Here is a 16770-nt window from a genome sequence, read left to right as displayed (position 1 = left end):
AGATTTTCCTGGTCTATTTATTTCATTTCAGAAGCGTATATTTCAATAAGTAAAAAGCAACTTAGTAACAAGTCAATTGTTTACATTCTGCCAGATCAACGTATTGTGAAGATTCTTTTGTGTTTATCCATTATTATGGTACATAAGTGTCAGATATTCCAAATTATACTTCTAAAATTACACAGCACCTGTGCCACATTTGTTTTCTTCCAATATTTTTTAGCATGACTCAAAATCTTATGCTTCTGGTTAACACTTTGCTACTTAATGTCATTGAAGATTTCATTGGAAATAATTTTCTAGAGCCCGCAGATGTTTTATTCCTGGCCTTTGACTTCCAGGATTAAATTTCAGACACGAAGCTTCTTTGTAGAATCAGTAATGTGTTATCAAACAAAACACTCATGATAACAAGTAGATTACATATTTCTGAAATAGGAAACAATCATTTGAAGGAAGGAGAGCTAAGTGCTATTAAACTGCAAACTTGATGTGTTCTTCTAGACAATGTACCAGGCCCTTTTTCCATCTTCCTGAACTACTCACAGTCCACAGGCTCTCGGAAATTAATAAATATTCATCAATAATTGATGACATCGGGCCCACTCTACTCAGCATCTAATACCCTCGGATGTTTACTGAGCAGCCAACATCAGTGAAATTTTCATCCCATGGCTCAAATGGGTTCCCTGCCTCCAGGATCTCCTCGCTGCAACCTGCCCTGGGTCTCAATATTAAATTAATCTTTCTGAAGCCCTACTTTTATCATATCACTACCTTGTTTAAAAGTATGTAATGTATGCTCTTTGCCAACTGGGCCAATTCCAAATCCCTTAATGTCACTGAGAAGACCTTTCATATCGTGGCCCTGTCTCCTGCCAACCACCTCCCCACCAGCTTCTCCCACCCTCTCTACTGCCAGCCAAACCCTAAGGCAGCTAGGTCTTCAAATGGGTCAGGCATGCTGTGTCTTCCAGGCCTTTGCTTCAGCTATTTGTTGCTTTTAACAGCCTCTCAATTCCATGCCCTGATTTCCTTTGCCTAGGTATTTTCTATTAATCCTTCAAATGCAGCATTTGTATTCCTTACTCCTCGGGAAGCCATCCCTCGATCTAGTCAACTGGTTGAGCCCTCTCTGCTCTGTGCCTCCCTAGCACCTTGCACTTCCCTCTCTGTGGTGGCTGGATATGACTGCTTAAAGATACTGAGTCCTAATCTCTAGAACCTGTTGATTTTATACAGGAAAAGAGTCTTTGCAGATGTGATTAAGGATCTTGAAGTAGGAAGATTATTCTGGATCATCTGTGTGGACCCTAGATGCAACAATCACAAGTCTGAATAAGAGGGAGGCAGAAGGAAATTTTACACTGAAGAAGGAAAGACACGCCTAGAGGAAGAGGTGGTGTGAAAATGGAGGCAGGGATTTTCTGCCAACGGTGGCTGCCAAGGGCTGCCAGCAGCCACTCAGGAGCTGGAAGAGGCCAGAGACAAACTCTCCCCTGAAGCCTCCAGAGGAAATACAGAGCCATAGGACGTCCTAATTTCCACCCTGTGATACTGATTTCAGACTTCTGCCCTCCGGGACTTTAACAGAACACATTTCTTTTAAGACACCGAACTTGTGGTAATTTGTTGCAACAGCCTCAGGAAACAAATACACTATCACATCTTATCAGTCAGGAGCCCATCAGGCAGCAGATGGCACAGGTAACAGTGCTAAGTGAGGGTAGGTGGAAGCACTCCATGGCTTCTGATACCGAGTTGCCATCACTGCTTCTGAGGGAGCAAGAAAAGAGGGCAGTTACCAGAACTCAAAGATGGGCTGTGTGGAGAGGGCTCCCCAGTAGGAGCCATGGCCTTCAATGGAAGGACACTGCCAACTCAAAGTGACCAGGAGAAAGACAGCTGGGGAACAAGTGCCCCAGCCTCATCCTCCACTCTTGAACCTCCCAGGAAGCCATGGACAAGCATTCCACAAAAGTCAGAGCATTCCACTTTTCCTGCATTCCACAAAGGTCAGAGCACAGAGCAAGGTGGAAGGCGCTGGTGGAGAGTGGATCATTAGGGGAAAACAGATGACATCCTACACAACATGGATTGTTCTATTCTATTCCAATTGCTCATTTCATCATCTGATTCTTCCACTCTGCTTTAAATACCATGAATGTGACTACCCCATCCACCCTCTGTATTATGAATGCCAGTGCCTGGCAGGGTGTCACGGTGTCAGGCACAGACTGGGAACTTGATAAATACTTATTTAACAAAACTAATTAATAAAATACAGACAAGAGACTCTCCACATAGGATCTAGTCTTCTATTTCTGGTCTCATTTTCCATGATTTCCCTTTATGAAACTTTTGCTGGAACCCAGAATGGACCACAAATAAAACCCAACAAGCTTCATTTTTTTCCCATCACTGTACCTGTCCTTGGGGCATTTCCTCTTCCTAAGCCACCATCACCACATCTATGGAATTGCTATTACACTTTGAAGACCATCTTATATGCTACGTCCTCCATGATGTCTGTCTGGACCACCTTGTCAAAAATGATCTCTTCCTTCTTGGTGCTCTTTCAGGTCTTATTTGTATTTCCCTTGAAAAAGTAACATTTTATTGTTGTGTCTTGTTGATATGCCTGCAGTGTCATAAGTCAACTTGAAGACCACAGTTCCCTGGAGAGCAGCCTCTCAGTCTCATATTATGAATCCTAAACAGGATTTAGCCAATGACTTTCAGAAGTCAGTTCACAATCAACATTGTTGAATAAATAAATTAACTGGAACCTTTCTGGTAATTAGCATTTCATGGTCACTTATTTATCCTAGTCTCTCCTTGGCTTTACTTCAATTCTATTTCTTTCAATAACAGTGGTTTTATTATTTAATAAAAGTGATTCAAGAAAAGGCTTGCAAACAGAGTGTAGGTTCTTGCTCTTGACTTAGTAGTTAATAATCCATAACAGTACTGTGTGTTTTATTGTGAAGCATCATTACAGCAGATTTGCCCCAGGGGTGGTGGGTGGTAGAAGTAGGGGCAGTAACAGATCTTTAGGACCACTCTGGCATCCCTGGGGTTTGCCTGAGGTCTGAGTTTACCAGTTTTTGGCATTTCTCAGAGCAATTTAAAACTGCCTTTTAGTGCAACTGTGTTTAAAAAAAAGAAAACAGCTATTGGGATTCAAAGGAGTGGCATGTACACTAACTGAGTTCTACGACATTTTAATAAAAGTTATATTAAAGGAACAAATACCAGATTCAAGGCTAAAATGACATATGCTGCCACAAAGTGAATATACCTCTTAATATCAGAGTAAACATTTAAAACAATCCTTACCCATGATTACCAGGAATATTTAGCAACACTTATGATAGTTTATGAAATTTACTGTCTCATTTTACTATAGTATCACCTTAAAAGAGAATATAGAGCTGACTATATCTCCTGAAGGACTATAAAGGATGATATGAATACTTAACATATTGACTTTATTGCTGTCAAAAAATAAAGGCATACTTTCACACATAAAAGCTATGTAGTTCAGTAACTGTATTTTGCAAATGACTGCAGCACCATAATGACATCCCAGAAAAACTCATATTTGAATGTCTTTTGAAATGTTTAAGCTCTTTAATATTTGAATTGCTTATAAATGTTTATCTGTTTTGTGTTTTCCTTCTGAAACCTATCAAGCTTACTTTGTTGCAATGCATAAGTCAATATTTGCATATGGATGTGGATAAACACAGCTTTGCAGTAGATTCATTTAGATGCAATGGGCAGAATAAAATATATATTTTCTAAAGAAACCGATTCTCTTGGCTATTCACTTAGGGCTCAAAAGCAAATAAATGTTCAATGTTTCACAGCTATTTAAGCCAGTGGGGACTTAACAGCTAAATTTCTAAAGAAGAAATAAAGTGATTTTAAAAGGAAGAACCTTGTCAGCTTACTCAGAACTGAAGTGGCCCATTCTTTGAGCATGGAGGCACTATTCACTCTACTTTGCAAGGCCTTGTATGGGCCCCATTACTGAATTGGGACTTTTATACCCAGCAGCCAAAGTATCTTCTGGGTTCTAAGTTAACCTAGATAAAACCAAGTTGATGCCGGTTACTACTAAGTTAACTCATCAAATTAATTGCACAGCAGAGTAAAATGGAACACCCCACACTTACTTATGTAGATGTATATAGATTATAGAAGCGTCTCCCCCTAATTTTCATTTGTTGTGATACAAATGGGCCCTCCGTACATTGCAAACTATCCTGAAATGAAGGCTTCCATCTTCCTTTTGAAGATTCTAAATCACTTAACATTTAGATACCAGTGTATAATCTCAGCTGCTATGCCCAAGAATAATACAAGGGACTAGCAGAGATGTCCTAAAACAATTAATCTGTTAAACAGAATGAGCCAAAGGAACACCTATGTCTGAGTCTCAAGCTCTGGCATCTTAAGATAATGGCAAACCCCTAGCAGCAAAGGAGAGAGGGAAATTTCCAAGGTTTCCTGCTTGACCCCATAATATCTTCCATTTTGTGTTACTATTAGACTTCAGGATATGTAAACAGGCACCAGGAATAAATGAATATGTAGAGTGAGAGAGATACATATAGATAAACAGTAAATCTAAGTATACTTTCTTTAAAAAGGCAAAAAAGTGAATTCCCCTCTTAGGAACTCCCCAGCCTACTAGTGGAAGCAACACATGAGCATTAGGAGTTACCAGTTTTTGTTCAGGGGAGAGAAGCAATTCCAGGTGAGTGATCAGACAATGCTTCACAGAGAAGATAATGGAGGTAGGTCTGGGAACATGAATCATATTTGGGCTTATAGACATAAGGAGAGACTGCATTGCTGAGAGTGTAAATAACATCATAATACGGCGATGAAGATGATGATAGTGTAGTTATTATGTATCGATTAACTAACTCAGGTGTGCAATAAATATTTTCCTTATTTTTCCTAAACCAACAACAAACTCCTTTGCTAGGCTAATGGGAAATAGGTCTTTAATCACTCTTGAGCCCTCAATCCTTTCACCCTAGAGTTATGCCAAAGTTCTAAGGCCTTAAAACTTCAAAGGTATCAAGGGTACCTCTTTAGTAGTAGGTCACCTGCCCCTACTGATGCTTGCTTGCACACTGACTGTCTTTCCCCACATGGTCACTTGAGGCTCTCATTTTGCTATATCCTTCTAGGCTTTTGATACAATCTCTGGAGTGGCTAGAATCGGCCTGAATCCATTCCTTCAGGTCCTACCATTCCTCTAGGCATTACATGATGGGAAAGGGCAGGTTTCTACTGCCCGTAAGAAACCTCTCTGCTGCCTGAGAGTGTCTGCAGGCATTCCCTCCTGTTCTCCTCATTTCCCTCAGAGGCCTTCCTGAGCTCTTCAAATAATGTTCCTCTCAAAAGTCACAGTCCATGTGAAACTAAATCCAGAAAGACTTGACTAAAATCTACCTCCATCTCCTCCCCCAGATCCTGATAGGAGGAATAAGAATATAAAGGAAAACATGATAAAACTTAATATTTCAATAAAGTGTCTGCCATCTTACCTGGTATTTACTAAGCATTTGCCCACTTTCTGCCCTGCATGTTCTCTCAATCAAGCCTTTTGACACATATCAAGAAGATACTCTTATCTCCACTTTACAAACAAACGGTGTTAAGTAACTTGCCCAAGGCCTCACAGCAGGTAAATGACAGAACTAGGAGGAACCTGGCTTCAGAGCTTACACATGATGCTGCTGCACCCACTGCCTCCCCTGGATATGGACAAAGACAAAAAAAGGAGTAATCTAATCTCAAGAGGTAAAAGACACGCCAGAAAAGTAAAAAATATTGGACGATTGAAGGTAAACTGCAAACAGTAATGCTAATGACAAGGTTGAGGGCAAATTGTGAAAATCTTAAACAGCCTATGTTTGCAGGTGACAAGATTTTCTATGAAGAAGATCTGAAAGAACTGACCAAAAATATTATGAAACTAATAAATAGTTTTAGCAAGTTTATAGGACATGAAGTTAATATTAAAAAGTCAACAACTTTTGTATGTACCACCAATGAACAAGCGGAACTTGAAATAAAAAACACTGTCATTTATATTGGTACCCCCCAAAATAAAGTACTTAGGTATAAATTTAACAAAACATGTATAAGATCTATATAAGGAAAACTATGCACTCTGATGAAAGAAATCCAAGAACTAAATACATTAGAAGATATTTCATGTTTAAGAATAGAAAGACTCAGCTGGGTGCAGTGGATCATGCCTATAATCCCAGCACTTTGGGAGGCCGAGGTGGGTGGATCACTTGAGGTCAGGCGTTCGAGACCAGCCTGGCCAACATAGTGAAACCCCATCTCTACTAAAAACACAAAAATTACCCAGGTGCGATGGCTCGTGCCTGTAATCCTAGCTACCTGGGAGGCTGAGGCAGGAGAATCACTTGAACCCAGGAGGCAGAGGTTGCAGTGAGCCGAGATTGTGCCACTGCACTCCAGCCTGGGCAACAGAGCAAGACCCTGTCCCCACCCCCACCAAAAAAAAAATAGACTCAATATTTGCCAAGATGATCTATAAACTTAATGCAATCCCAATCAAAATTTTAGCAGCTATTTTGTGAATATCAACAAACTGATTCTAAAGTTGATACAAAGAGGCAAAAGACCCAGATGCTCAACACAATATTGAAGAAGAAGAACAAAATTGAATAATTGACACTACTGGACATCAAAGCTTATTATAAAGGTACCTAAATCAAGACAGTGTGATACTGACAAAAGGATAGACGAGCTGATCAATGAAACAGAGAGCCCAGAAATGGATCTACATAAATATAGTCAACTGATCTTTGACAAAGGATCAAAAAGAATGCAATAGAGCAAAGATAGTCTTTTCAACAAATGGTGCTGTAACAAATGGACTTCCACATACCAGAAAATGAACCTACACACTGACCTTACATTCTTAACAAAAATTAACTCAGGATGTATTATAGACTTAAATGTGAGACCCAAAATTATAAAACTAGGAGATAATCTAGATGACCATGAGTATGACAACGACTTTTTAGATATAACAGCAAAGGCATGATCTGTGAAAGAAATAATTGATAAGCTGGACTTTATTAAAATTTAAAAATTCTGCTCTATGAAAGATATCATCAAGAGAATGAGAAGACAAGCCACAGACTGGGAGAAAATCTTTGCATGAGACCCACCTAATAATGGACTATTGTCCAAAATATACAAAGAACTACTAAAACTCAACAATAAGAAAATGAACCCAATTTTCAAAATGAGCAAAAGACCAGGACACCTCACACAAAAAAGATATACAGATCACAAATAAGCATATGAAAAACCACCTTACATCATTTGTCATTAAGGAAACACAAAGCAACAATGACATACCACTACACACTTATTAGAATGGCCAAAATCCAGAGCACTGAGGGTACCAGAAATGCCAGAGAGGATGTGGAGCAATGGGACTTCCCATTTATTGCTGGTGGGAATGTAAAATGGTACAGTCACTTTGGAAGATAGCTTTGGTACTTTCTTACAAAATTAAACATACAGTATTTCCCCCTTACCCATGAAGGATATATTCCAAGATCCCCAGTAGATGCCTGAAACCTCGGATAGTACCAAACCATATATATACTATGTTTTTCCCATATATAGATACCTATGATAAAGTTTATAAATTAGGCACATAAGAGATTAAGAACAAAAGAGCAATTGTAGCACTAAACTATAATAAAAGCTGTATGAATGTGGTCTGTCTCTTTCTCTGTCAATATCATATTGTACTGTACTCACCTATTTTCAGACTATTGCCGAACTTGGGTAACTGAAATCATGAGGAGCAAAACTGCAGATAAGGGGGGACTACTATAATTTTACCAGTGTGATTCTGCACTTACACTTTCAACCCAAGTGAGTTGAAAACTTATGTCCACACGAAAACTTGCACAAAAATGTCTCTATCAGTTTTATTTATAATTGCCAAAACTTGGAAGCAACAAAGACGTCCTTCAGTAAATGAATAGAAAAAGGGATATTCTATCATCTAGTGCATGCTGATAATAGATTATTATTCAGCACTAAAAAGCAATAAGCTAACAAGCCATGAAAAGATGTGGCAGAAGCTAAGATGCCTATTACTGAAAGAAGACAATCTGAAAGGCTGCATATTACACGATTCAGACCATATCACATTCTGGAAAAGCCAAAACTATGGAGACGGTAAAAAGATCAGTGGTTTCCAGTGGTTTCCAGAGGCTAGTGGGAAGGAAGGGATGACTAGACAGCACAGAGCATTTTTAGGACAGTGAAACTATTCTGTATGATGATATTATGGTAGATACAGGTGATTATACATGTTTCAAAACCCATAAAATGAACTGAAACATCAACTAAGAACTTGAGTGATAATGATGTGTCAGTGCATGTTCATCAGGTATAACAGATGTAGCACTCTGATGTGAGGTGTTGACAGTGTGGGAGACTGCATGGGACGGGGCAGAGGGTACATGGGAACTCCGTACTTTCTGCTCAATTTTGCTGTGAATCTAAAACTGTTCTAAAAGATAAAGAAAAAATCCTAGGAGGCCTATAGTTACTACTTTATTTGTAATCAGTGGTGATCCACAGAAGAATTCTACAAACACAGAAGTTACATAGTTCTGCTTCCAAAGGTTAACCTGGGGGCAATGCACAGTAAAGATGGGAAGAGAGAGGGAGAAGGAAATAGACTCCCCATGTGACTGTACACTAGCTGGCCTACGTAGAAGATTGCAAGGGGCTTGATCAGGCCATAGCCCTGGAATGAAGGGATGGGAAGAGAGATTAATGACTTCACGGTGATGGGACCCACATGGCTTGGCATCTGGTTAGATGCCACCATTCAAACATGAGAATGAGAGGAAAAGTAAAAGGGAACAAAAAGTCCTAGGGAATGTGAAGAATGATGTCCCCAATAAAATAAGTATAGGACACAGAAGGAAATTAAAGAAGGATCTAACAGTTCTGTAATTTAGTTAATGCACATTCTACAACGGACCTCTAGAGTATCATTCTAGGCTGATATGTATAAATCACATTCCCATGGTACACAGATGAGGGGTTTTGCAGATGTTTTGTATGACTGTCTAACAAGCAACCAATCTTTCCACTTGCTCTGTAGCTGGGACCCCTGGATACAGCGAGTGATGTTTTACAAAAACCAGTTCCTCTGCCTTGGGGGGAGAAAATTGGTTAAATCAATCATACACAGCTAACCTAAGAAGCGGTGCTCAGGGAGAAAGTTGTGCTGTCAGGGAGAGGGAGTTGGATTTTAAATCAAAGGACCTGAGTTTCAAGCACCATTTCTGCCACTTAATGAACTTGAACCTGGAATAAGTTATTCTCCTCTCTTATCTTCAGTTTCTTCTTATTTAAAATGTGAATACTAATGCGTATCTCATATGATTGTAATGAGAATAAATGGAGTACTCTATATGAAGGGGTTTTGTAAAGAGCCATGCAAAAGTGAAGGATTTAAAGTTATTTCTACTCAGCAGGGTGAAAATCCCATAATTGATTGTAGTTTCTGGATGCAAAATAATTCACTAAAAGGGGGGAAATAAGTTTTATGTTCACCAAAGCAATTTCAAGTTACTGAATTCATTACGCATACACAGCCATCCCTCAGGATTGCCAGGGATTGGTTGCAGGACCCCAGTGTATACCAAAATCCACACTTACTCGAGTTCTGCGGTCAGTCCTGAGGAACCTGGGTATAGGAAAAGTCACCCCACTGTACACAGGGGTTTTGGATTCTGCAAATACAGTATTTTTGATCTGGGTTTGTCTGAAAAATAATCCACATGTTAAGTGGACTGGCCTAGTTCAAAACCACATTGTTCAAGGGTCAGCTGTATATGCAGCATTGTAAGATGCCCTCTTTTGGCACAAAATAATAAAGGGTACCATTCCTGATCAAACAGTCAAAATACTTGGGTCAGAGATGGCCCTGCTATGCATATCCATCTTAGGAACTCAGAAGTATTTGTGACAAGCCCAGGGACATTCGTTTACAGGAGAGTCCCTAACTCTTCTAGAAGAAACTATTAAAACATTTTGGGATTTGTGGCCCAAATTCCAAATTAGCATCTAGAAACAAATATTGAAGATGTCTGCAATCACAATTCCTACGAAGCTCCCATGACTCTAACTTTCTCAGCCAAGAGTGTTATAAACAAGCATAAGATATCTCCTGAAAAACATGTTCTTGGCTAACAAGGCCATTTCCTGGTCTTTGAAAGAGTAATAACATGGTGGCATGTAGCCATGGGGACCAGATAAAAAAGAGGCCCCCTGAATTAGGGCCTCCCCTACCATAGATGTGAAGTCCTACCCTCTCCCTTGAGCTGCTTTCCCTGGTACATCCGTGATCTGTCACCTTGGTCCTCCTGCCCCCACTTAGTCCTGTTGGATTACCTGCAGATTTAGACATCAATACCATTACTCAAAACCATCTGATTCAGCTAACACTGAACCATAACAAATCACCTCCAAACTTAATGGTTGACAAAAACCATCACTTATGACTTCTTACAAGTCTATGATTGGGGGGCAGTTTTACTCATGGGGGCTGGGCTTAGATGATCTTATCAGGGGCCATACATGCATTGGAATTCAGTTGGTATGTTTATGGGGACTGGCTGCTCTATGATCGTCTTAAGTGGGACAGCTTGGCTCTACATACATGCCTTACATCCTTCTAGCAGGCTGTGGGACAGCTTGGCTCTACATACATGCCTTACATCCTGCTAGCAGGCTAGCCTAGGTAGGGCAGGGTCCAAGAAAGAAAGAGGAAACATGAGAGCATTATTTTCAAGCCTCAGCTTGCACCAAAACCACACTGTCAGATACCAACTATTATGTACTACTCTCTGGAGGTGAGTTATAACTTACTCCCCTCTCCAGCATTTATTATTTTATTATTTATCAATATATGATCAATTTATTTGCTATTACAAAATATTCCTCTAGAGCAGGGATCAAATCTTGCCTACTGCATGCATTTTTATAACTTGTGAGCTAAGAATTGTTTTTACATTTTAAATGGTTGGGGGGGGAAATATGATTTTATGTTGAAAGAAAATTGTATGAAATTCCAACTTCAAGGTCCATAAATAAGTTTTACTGGAATACAGCCATATTCATTTATTTATATGTTGTGTATGGCTGCTTTCTCACTGCAACAGCAAAGTTAAATCATCGCAGTTAGAGAGCACATGGACCCCAAAGCCTAATATATTTACTACCTGGCCCTTCACAGAAAATGTTTGCCAACCCCAGTTCTACAGTGTGACTCCCAAAGGCTGAACAGTGATGTGATTTTTCTTTTGTGTCAGTACTGTCAAGATCTAAGCTACAAATGTTGAATATGAAGGTCGTGCTCAATTTTTAGTATTATAGATAACAACTTTCAAAAGGAAATATCATGTGCACTTCTGAATTATTCATTAGTTCAATTCTTAGAAATGGAATTGTTGAGGCAAAAGATAAGCACATTTTAAGGCTTTGATGCATATTACCACTTTGACATACCTTTAAGATAGATATAAAATCATTTGAAACATAATTTTATATCCACTTTTTAAGCATTATTTTCATTAGGAATGGATATGGGATTTGCTCAAAGGACATTTTGATCTTTAATTGAGATAATCATTTGATTTTTCCTTTTGCTTAATGATATAATCAGTTTTCTGAAAAAAAATATAGTTTTTACTTTCTTAATCACCTTTGAATGTAAAAAAAGATTCATTGAAATATTTTATGTAATACAAAATTATGTTAGTAACTTCTCCATAGGTTATCACTACTCACCAGGGCTCCACTTCTACATTTCTGAGATGGAGAGCTGATTCTTAGACACTTTGCCTCCAGGTTCTCCTGGCTTCCCACGAAATGTACAGCGAGGCCACATCAGGCATGACTCACTGATATGGTTTGACTGTGTCCCCACCCAAATCTCACCTTGAATTGTAATAATCCCCACATGTCAAGGGCAGGACCAGATGGAGATAATTGAATCATGGGGTCAGTTTACCCCATACTGTTCTCATGGTAGTGAGTATGTCTCATGAGATCTGATGGTTTCATAAATGGGAGTTCCCCTGCCCAAGCCCTCTTGCCTGCAGCCATGTAGGACATGACTTTGCTCCTCGTTCACCTTTCACCATGACTGTGAGGCTTGACCAACCATGTGGAATTGTGAGTCCATTAAGCCTCTTTTTCTTTAAAAATTACTGACTCTTAGGTATGTCTTTATTAGCAGCATGAGAACAGACTAATACATTCACTACTTTGTTACTTTCTGTCATCCATGGGAAGAACCCTTACCATTCTGGAGATTTACCACTTAAGTGGCCCATAAGAGTTTTTGCCAAATGCCATTGATTCAAAGTGGCAGAATTCTGGTTCCAGACAGATTATTCTCAATCTGGCCATGGCCTGCACTCTTCCCCAGCCCACATTCTGAATGAGAGGGGGCCAGGGTCACCAGCATCTCCTCTAATAATTTCCTGTGATAACTCTTTTGCATTCTCAGGAAGGCAAGCAGCCTGGCAGCCCTTGGCACCATTGCTTAGTTTAGTGGCAGTTATAGATAACATAATTTTATTAGACTTTTTGGCATATTGGTAGTTCCTCTACAGTATTTTTGGGTTAATGCAGGTTGTTCTAAGAGTTTGTTTTTCAGATGGATTCTGGGAGGGAGGAGTTGACACCTGTGTACAACTCAACATCCTTTCAAAAAGTCTTCCTAAAAGGCAAATTTATGTGAGGAAGTGATTATACGAGCATGAAGGGAGTTTTGAAAGTTAGTTCAGTGAAGTAAAGATGGAATGAGAGAGAGCTGAGAAAAAAGAGAACATTGAGACCCATCTTTTAACCAAGTATAAAATTAAACAATATCTTAGCAGAAAAGGCCTGAAAGGAAGGTACCCTCTCAGCATAAACTTATTAAATAAGTCTAAAAATTACCCAGACAGTAACAGAATGTTGCCTTGGCAATATTGGTGGTCAAGAGACTGTTACCAGCCTCTGAGGCAGAGGGAATTAAAGAAGGAGTGATATCCCACTGTATTCCTTAATGTATGTAGACTAAATTATAGGGCATTCTCATTGTTTAAAAAAAACATAATTTGCTTAAAAACTATATATCTGTGTTAGCCACACCTATGTGAAAGACTTGACTCTTTTTTTTTTTTTTTTTTTGAAATAGAGTTTCACTCTTGTTGCCCAGGCTGGAGTGCAATGGCATGATCTCGGCTCACCGCAACCATCGCCTCCTGGGTTCAAGCATTTCTTCTGCCTCAGCCTCACAAGTAGCTGAGATTACAGGCATATACCACCACGCCCAGTTAATTTTGTATTTTTAGTAGAGATGGGGTTTCTCCGTGTTGGTCAGGCTGCTCTTGAACTCCCAATCTCAGGTGATCCACCCGCCTTGGCCTCCCAAAGTGCTAGGATTACAGGTATGAGCCACGGGCCAAAAGCCTTCTCTTAATGTGCTAGACCAGGTACCCTTGTCCACCTGATGATGGTTTGCCCAATAGCAAGAGGCTTCTCTATCTTTTACCAGTGATCTAAGTATTTTATTTCCCTGTTCCCTCTACCCCTACTTATTGTTCCCCCAAAGTTTCCATCCCAATACCCTTTATTTTTTCTACAGTATTCTGTAGGATATCTACAGATATCCTCTGTATAGCCTGGGCTAAATTCAGTCTTCTTTTTACCCTCAAATAAAGTTAGACCCAACCAGGATATTTATTGGAAAGATGAACATATATCCTAATGCAGAAAAAGAAAGGAGCATAAGTGTGATCTAAAGATCATGAAAGATAGCCCAGAATCAAAATCTGGTGAGACTACGTTCAAATGCCAAATTCTAAGGACAACCCCCAAATCACAAATGTGATTTTGAGGCCAGATTCAGAAGCCAGAAGGCAAGTGATAAGAACAAGAGGCATCAGAAACATACATTCCAAGTCAACTCCTATTACCATCTTCAGAGTGAACATGGCTTACATTTTTTGGATGCTGGGAGGATCAGACTATCTTAAGATAAAGACAGAGTCAGAGTGGATACAAGTTTCAACTAAATATAACATTTAACAAATTCCAGAAGATAATTCTGTAAATCTGAGTAATCAATAAAGTAACTATCTTAGTCTGTTCAGGCTGTTATCTAAAAATGCCATAAACTAGGTAGCTTATAAACAACAGAAATTTATTTCTTACAGTTCTGGAGGCTATGATGTCCAAGACCAAAGCACCCACCGATTAGGTGTCTGGTGAGGGTGTCTGCCATCTTAAGATGGCACCTTCTTGCTGTGTTCCCACATGGTAGAAGGGGACAAGGCAGCTCTCTGGGATCTGTCTCAGAAAAGCACCAAGCACCTCCTAATACCATCACCTTGGGGGTTAGGGTTTCAATATATGAATTTTGGGGACATACAAACATTCAGACCATTGCAACTATAAAATTTAAATTTCCTTCATTTAAATTTCCTTGTTGTAAGCAAAGATGATTTTCTATCTTGGCCTACATGAAAATTATATGTTTGTTTATCCTTGTATATTTTAAAAGGTTGAAAAGTACCATCTTTGAATTCACTCAATTACAAGTTAAGTAGTGTGTATATTAGAATCAATTATTGAAGTGATTATCATGTAATCGTTCTGAGTAATAATTTGAAGCATACAGTGCCTCAAAGACTCAGTTTCCTTCAGGGTCAAGCATAACTAGCTCACAGGCTCGCTGAGAGCCCAAGATGAAATACTGTCATCTTTAATGGAGTACTTATTTCTTAAAATGCTGCAATGAGGTGATGATGAGGACTGAGAGGACATAAAACAATCCAAACCAAATAAAACAATGATGTCTGCCAAAGTCAGATATTCTCTCTCTCTCTCTATCTCTCTCTCTCTCTCTGCCTCTCTCTCTCTCACACACACACACACACACACACACACACACACAATCACAAGATAATTACAGAATATAACCTGGGAGTGATAAAGGTTGTTTAAAAAAAATTAATTGGAAGGTCATTAGCCTGAGATGGCTCCAGCACAAATACACAAATAAGTATGAGTAAAACTGGATAAAGAAGGGCAAACAATATCAATGCCAATACCCTGGTTGTAATATTATACAATAGTTTTGCAAAATTGATCAATGGGGGAAACTGAGCAAAGAGTACAAGGGATCCCTCTGTGTTGTTTCCTACAACTGCATGTGAATCTACTCCACAATTATCTCAATAAAAGTTTTAAAAATAAATATTAATCATAAATAAAACTAAAGACTAACCATGTTAGTTATTATAAATATAAGTTAAATTCCCACATTGAAATATAGGAGTATTCAAATCAATTTTTTACAAAGCTACATGTTATTTGAAAGAGATATTTAAAAGATGATTAAAAATAATAAATGAAAAGATATGAAAATGCTTAAAGATTAAGGAAGTGTAACAATATTGATATCAGAAAAATATAACCTGAGAAGAATCAAGTAGAAAATAATTCAAGTAGATATAAATATAAAAGGAAAAGAAAACATACATGAACTAAACACAGCTCCCAAAATAAATGAAAAACTGACAGAAATACAGAAGGAAATAGAAAAATAAAAATAGTAGGATGCAATTATAACTCTCTCAGTGAGATCAAGTAAACAAAAGGATAACATAATTTGAATAACCAAAAAATGTCATCAGTATGGATAAGAAAAAGGTATCTGAAACCCTCTACCCAATTGAGCAACCACATTCCTTGAAAACACATAGGAAAACATGGATAAAATCTTATCCTCCATTAACCCTGAGAGAAAAAATTCATTACTTTCCAAACAACTGAAATCATGAAGACCATATTCTCTGTAAGCAGTATAATAAAATTAAAAACAGAAGCCAGAAAAATTACACTCACTAGAAAAGCCTAAAACACCAAATCTTCCATGAAAGAGACAAGAATAGAGAGTGCATGTACTTAGAAATCATCAATTTTGAGAGCACAAGTATCAAGACCTACAAGTGCTACATTACTAAATTGCGAGATAAGCCCAAGATGATGCTCAAAGAAACATTTACAAATGCATAGAATAGAAAAGAAAATACTGAAAATAAAAGGAGTATATAGTTTAGGATGCTACTGAATTAGGAGTAAAAGATTGTTTTAAGATAGAAAAGGGGGAAATTAGAAACCTAAGTTAAAATAAAGAACAAAAGATGTAGACAACATCAATAAAACTTGGAAAAAACTAAAACCAAACATTTGGCAGGCCTGAACAACAAAGTGAAAACTCACACACACATTTGAAACAGGAAAAGTCAAAGAAATGGCAGATTATTTTTAATTATAAGAGATTAATAGGTATAATTTATAATAAATTTGAAGTCTTATACAAAACATGATTTTCTAGGAAAGATCAGTGAAAAACATTTAAAAGGTATCAAAGATGTAATCTTGTAAAATGATACAGGGTCTTATCAGGAGTTTTTAAGTACAAGTCTTAATAGACTTTCAAATATGTGAAAATTCCAATGTGACTAAGCTCTTCCAAAACAAACAGGGGTGAAATGAAACACTTCTTAGCTCACTTTAGGAAAACAGATTAATCCCGTGCCCCTGAATCAAAGTCAGAACAGGAGAGCAAAGAGGGAGGGCAAGTAGGAAAAAAAGATGGGA

Source organism: Trachypithecus francoisi, unplaced genomic scaffold (assembly GCF_009764315.1).
Source record: "Trachypithecus francoisi isolate TF-2019V2 unplaced genomic scaffold, Tfra_2.0 Lachesis_group9, whole genome shotgun sequence".
Classification (NCBI taxonomy): Eukaryota; Metazoa; Chordata; class Mammalia; order Primates; family Cercopithecidae; genus Trachypithecus; species Trachypithecus francoisi.
This window is presented reverse-complemented; position numbering follows the sequence as displayed.